The following is a 6,000-nucleotide window of genomic DNA, read 5'->3' as shown; positions in this document are numbered from 1 at the left end:
AAAGAAAAAAAAAAAAAAGCAATCAGGAAATCTGCTTGCTGCACAGCTCCTTTTATTGCAGGATCTCTCACTCCGCCAACCTAAGCATAGTTTATTGCAGAAAATTATCTTGCACGCCGAAGAAAAATTTCCTTGTTGGGACTTCAACCTTCACCATGTGCAGCTGGCATTGCATGGCTCCTCTTGGGGGCATCTCCTTTGAACCCCAGGGCTTCAGATAGGTTTCAGCAATGATTAGCACCACAGGTTAACTTAAGGCAGTAGTGACAGCGGCAGAGAGTTTTCCTTTGGCTGCTGTGCTTTCTAAAAGCGGTGATGCTGGCTGCCTCCCACAAGGACACGTCAGCCATGCCGTGACTCCCAGCCCTCGGCAGGTCAGGCTTAATCCTGGTGTTAGTGACTGGGGCAGGGACACATGGCCTGGGGACGGTGGGCAGAGCATTGCGGCTGCTCCGACTGAGATAAGCCGGCCCTGAGCTCATTTTCCCAAGGACATTTCCCAGTGTGCCATCTCCAAAAGGGCTGAGGATTGCCCATGGGGACAGCACTCTTCCAGAGATACTCCCAAATTCTAGGGGGATTTGTACTCCCTGTAGGTGACAAATTGGCTGGCACAGCTACCCAAGGAAGCTGTGCTGCCCCATCCCTGGAGGTGCTTAAGGCCAGTCTGGATGGGACCCCGGGCAGCGGAGCTGCTAGATGGGCGGCAGCCCTGCCCACGGCACGGGGTGGGACTGGGTGGCTTTGAGGTCATTTCCAACCGAAGACGTACTGTGATTCTATGATGCTCTCGCATTCCAACTGCGTCTGAAGTGCACGTGCTTTTATCGTTCCCCCGTTCCCGTATCACACCAGCAACACAGACTAAAAAGCCCTGATTGGGACCGCTGCGTGCTTAGAGCAGGAAGAACCGACACCCCGCATCATCACCCCTACTCCTGGCAGTCCAGCACAATGGGGCGGCCCCGGCCCCGGTCCCGGGCGGGCGGAGGCGGGGCGGGGCGGCAGCGGGGCCAATGGTGCTGCGGCGGGGCGGGCCGCGCGGTGCTGTGCCGGTCCGCGCCGTGCCGGCAGCCGGAGTCCGCCGGGTGCTGCAGGTGGGAGTTCGGCTGCGCGGTGCGGAACTTCGGCGGGCCGGGGTTGTGCCCGCGCCGAGAGGCAGCGGGAGGAGGAGCGGCAGAAGGAACGGATCCCGGCCTGAGGTTCAGGTGAGTCTCCGCTAAGCCCCGCTGTCCTCTCTGCCTTTCCGCGGCACTGCTCGGTTCAGCTAGGCGGGTCGCGATGCGCGGCGGGGCCGCCGGGCTGTCCTTGGCTTGAGGTCAACGGGGAGGGCCAAGGGACGAGCGCTGTCCCGACTGCTCCGGTGCTCTTCCCCTTTTTTCATCTTTATTTTTTAATTTAATCTTTTCCTCTGCGTTGTCGCTGCTCCCATCCCACCTCCGCAGCCGATGCCCTCGAGCAAACCTCGCTCCTTCTGCGGCGGCGGAGCGGCCACGTTGCGGGAATGCAGCAGACGAGCCCCCTCCCTGCGGCTGCCGGTGCCGCGCAAGATCTGCGCGGGTTTTGCGCGCTGCGAGGCGGGGGCGGCTGCGGGGGCGCGAAGCGAGTGCGCGCTGCGCGGCGCAGTGTGGAGCGCAGAGCAGCCCGGGGAAACCCAGCCGCAGCCGATGGGATGCTGACACTCGGTTTTGGAGGGGGGGGGAGAGTGTGTATGTGTGCGGATCCCGGAGCAGCTCGTGATGGAGCCGCAAGCATTTGCGCGCGGACGGCGGTGTCAGTGCGTCCGTAGCGCTAAAAATATCGGAGAGTGGGGATTTAAGCGGTGCACTCCCGTTTTTTGTTTTTTTTTTTTTGTTTTTTTTTTGTTTTTTTTTGGGGGGGGTGGGTGACGGGGGGGGGGGGGGTTGTTTGTTTTTTCTTTTTCTTTTTCTTTTTTTCTTTTCTTTTTTTTTTTTCTTTTGCCCTCTCGGCCATTAAGAAAATAGACGACAACTGAGCTGTACGTATTTGCATTTCTGTAGTAACAGCAGTTCGGTAGAAAAGTGATAGGAACACGGGAATTGAAAGTAGCGTTGGAGCCCTGGAGTGGCTGCGGGATAGCGCTGTGCATCAGCGGCTTTGGACTGAGAGCGCGGAGAGGCGCCGGGAGCGTGCGGGAGCGCACGGGGCCGTGCAGGGAAGCGCAGGGTGCAATGCAGGAGCGGGAGCGCTGAAACTCTGCATTTTGTGCACAGTTCAGCACCGGGTGGCCATTTTTTTTCTTCTAATTTTTTCCTGACAGGCTGTTTGGACGCCCAAATGCTTATTTAGGACTTGGAAATACATGGATTCCTCCTCCGCATGTTTCAGTAGGACTGCTTCAACGCAAAGCGTTTGCATTTTTTTCTAAAGCTGTAATCGATGGTTCTTAGGCAAGCTCTGAGCCTCGTTAAGATGTACTGAGCTGTTCCCGTGAAGGGTTTTGACCTCTGGAGTTTGTGAGCTGTTCCTTCCAGGGAAGGGTGCTGTCCCTGGCTGGTGGCTGAAGCTGTAGCACATCGTTTGGTGCGCTGCCAGGTGCAGCCCTTCCGTCAGAGTTTGGGATAGGCTCAGGCAGTGTGCAGAGCGTGCTGAGAGGCTGCTGTTCCATCGTGTCCTCCATTTTTGGGCTATATCAGAGGAAATCTAAAAACAGTGGGTCGTCGTTCCTCAACCTGTGACTGCATGACTTTCCAAGAAATGTTCTTAGATGTGCCCATAACTCTTCTTGGCATTTCTTTTTTCTTTTTCAACATTAGGAGTTGTAGCTCCCATTTCCTCATAGGACGTTACTCTGATACCCTTATTTTTGTAAGTCGGAAGGATCCCTCTAGAACCCGAATTAAACATCTTTTAACATCAGAATCTCATTATTATGAAGGATTGGTATTGTAACAGAATGTCCTGAGGAGACACCCCATTAACGTTCCTAGAAAAGTACCCTTCCTCCCAGCCTTGCCAAGTGCTATAAATGTGTGTTATTAATGCAAGTTTGTCAGGAAAATGGCCTTTTCTTTGACTTCCCCCCTCCTTATTTTTAAAATTTATTTTATTTTTTAATGAATTGGAGAGAGCAGGAAAACAGGCTATCAGTATGTCACTGCTCTCTTGCCCTTCCTGCAGCAGCATTTATCTGAGCATATGAAGTCGCTTTAAGAGGTAATTGTCATAGAAGTCTCCAGCTCAAATATTGGTTGCACATTACTGCCCAGAAGTAGCTTAGGAAGGCACTTTACTATCTCATGAAACCTTATCTGCTGTTCCACAACTTCATAACAAACCTACTGGAACATGAAATGACCTTGGAAAGGCATCGTTCAATCTGACACGCGGCATTCTCTTAGTGGGAACAGAAATACTCCACAAAGAGCTGATATTTTCAGACTGATGCCTTTGAATTAATCTTTTTTTTTTTTTTTTTCCCTTTTTTTCCCCCCTCTTTGAAGAGGGGAAGGAGATGGGTGGAATATTGAATTGGAAGGGAAAATATTTTTTTAAAAACAAACCCACTCAGCTGAAGTTGAAGCACCACTCAGCTGGAGAAGAGGTATATTGAGAATGCCTATGTGACGGTGACACTTAAGGCATGGGTGGAAACAAGGCTTCAATTTTAATCAAAGGAAAACAGCATTTCAGTTCTCTGCCAGTTCATATTTGCTCAATCATGAGCTCTTCAAAAGCCCAAAATATTAGTAGGACTACTTGAGAGCTAGTTGCATGTGCGAAATGAAGAAGCGATGAAGTCTGAAAGAAGCATTACATTTAATTTTTTTATTCTTAACTTCAAAATATATTACTTCCAATCTGGGATAATTCCATGTTCTTTCCTCCAGAATCCTTATGCTTCCCCAGATGCTGCTCTTCCAGAAAGGGTGCAAGAGCACTTGAGATCATCAGCATGTGTGTGCAGCTCCTCACTACCAGGAGAGAAGAGAGCCTTGCAGCTGGCAAGGAAGTAATGGAGGCCATCTCTGGCCAGTAATCTTAATTTGGTGTTTTGGTTTGGTGTTTGCTTATTTATTTGTTTGGATGCTGGACTTGACACTTCAGGTCTTGCAAAAGACTTGTGGACTCTTGCAAGCCCCTAGTGGTTGCTTTACCTGTCAGGAAGATGGTGCTGCTGGAGGGTAGCACCTACTCACAGCCTCCAGTGCTTCAGCCTCAGGAGTTTGGGCTACGAGTGCCACCTGCTGGGTGATGAGCACATCTTATATAAATTATATATTTTTTTTGCAGATGTGTATGTACACACACACTACTTTTAGGTAAAGGTTGATGTACAGAATGATGTACCTAGGGGTGTATAGCTTTCTTTAATGGATAAGTTTTTGGGAGGACCCACCAAACCTTGCCAAGAGCTGAGTTTCTCATCCTTATGAGGAACTGTAATAGCCCGTGTTTTGTGAAATTCAGATGGTACTTGGGTTTTATATTACAAGGATGGAAGGGAGATGTTGATGGTAGTGTTGGTTAACCTTGCCTTTGCCAAGTAAGGGCGAACTTCCAGCTGTACAGCTTGCTTCACATGATGTAGGCTGTCATGATCTGCCTCCCCAGTTGGATCTGATAAGCTGTGGAGGTGGGACTGGAGACCTGAAATAGAAACTGAGTAAACCAAACTCAGCTTTATTGCTTGTATGTTAAATCTCCACAGCACTGTCAATTTCATCATTTATCATGGTGACTCTATTATTTCTATAACATTTTGTGAGCGCCTTGTTTTAATACAAAATAGCACTTCTAATTTAATCATCTTCAGATGTATGGAATTTACAGGATATTCCTGGACATCTTCTTTCATTTTAAAGAGAGCTTTTTCACATTCACACTTGATTTGACTAACATTTTCACAGAGGAGTATATTATGAAAGTTTTTCTCATGTAATAGAAGTTCCACTGACAGGTGAAGACATAAATCTGTTTCAAATATACCTGCAGCAATGCTTTCCCAGTTCCATTAGTTTCCATTTCTATGCCTGCAATGCTGCTCAAGCATCATTTTGATTCCAGAGCCATATCCTTCAGGTGGATCCAGGGTGAAATCAGTTCAAGATGCATAGCCCTGTTCCTTGTTGGACAGCTGACCTCACTAAGGCTTTATTGTTTATTTATTTGGTGAAGCACTGGTGCCAGTGAGTCTTTCAGCTTGCCTGTGGATTAGGAATGGATCCAGGATGAACCATAAAAGTTTTGTGGAAACTTCCAAAAGCTTTTAGCTGAAGAAACTGTATTGATGTACTTTTGTGATAAACGGATAAAATGCTTCACATGGTTTTTGAAGCGTATGCCTCCACTTGTACAGATTACACTGGAGACTGTGTGGCAGTCACAGATGAGTTGGTGGAGTAGAAAGTGAGTAGTGTAATTGCAGAGTTCACCTTAAGGCGTGATGCAAGAAAAAAAAAGCACCTGGCATATAAAGAGGAATTACAGTACAGGCCTTTGAGGAGAGGGACCCAAAGTATTAATGCATAAATAAAGCTCACTGTCCCCTAAAACGTTCACAGTTAATTTGATGCTTGACAAATTGTGATTTCAGTGTCTGGTGAAAAAGCAATTGACCCTAAAATTGCTGCCTGAAGCTGAACCAATGTTTTCAATTTCATAACTAGAGTCATGCAAAAATAGTATGTGAAGAGGAGCATGGGGAGTGCAAAACGGCTCTGTTGCTCTGTGGTCTTGTTCTAATGCATTTCCTCTGACCCTAACCCAAGCAATTGGCAGGTAGTTCAGGCAGTAGATGCTGCTGTAATGTTCAAAGCAACATTAATCCCATCCTGGCATATTATTTTTTTCCTTATTCTTCTTTTTTCTTTCCTCCCCTATAAACCTTTTGAGCTGTTAATGAAAACCTGCCCATTACACCATTACAACTTCTTGTTCTCACTCAGAAATGCATGTGCAGTATTGTCAATGGGGATGCTGCAATACTTTCCTGTTCCCCTCCCCATCCTAAAGAAACAAGTTTGGCATCTCTCCTAC

General features: G+C 48.0%; 1 protein-coding gene across 14 annotated transcripts in view; it reads left to right on the top strand.

The window, feature by feature from the left end:
* Window positions 1-1,076: 1,076 nt before the first annotated feature.
* Window positions 1,077-6,000, top strand: part of EPB41L3 (erythrocyte membrane protein band 4.1 like 3) — a 147,878-nt gene continuing 142,954 nt past the window's right edge. For all 14 annotated transcript variants that reach the window (XM_085539699.1, XM_085539694.1, XM_085539693.1 and 11 more), the window contains exon 1: window positions 1,077-1,208. The gene's annotated coding sequence lies outside the window, so the exon portion shown is untranslated. The remainder of the gene's footprint in view (window positions 1,209-6,000) is intronic.

Source organism: Coturnix japonica, chromosome 2, assembly GCF_054131305.1.
Source record: "Coturnix japonica strain WE chromosome 2, WE-NBRP24, whole genome shotgun sequence".
Lineage (NCBI taxonomy): Eukaryota > Metazoa > Chordata > Aves > Galliformes > Phasianidae > Coturnix > Coturnix japonica.
This window is presented reverse-complemented; position numbering and strand designations above follow the sequence as displayed.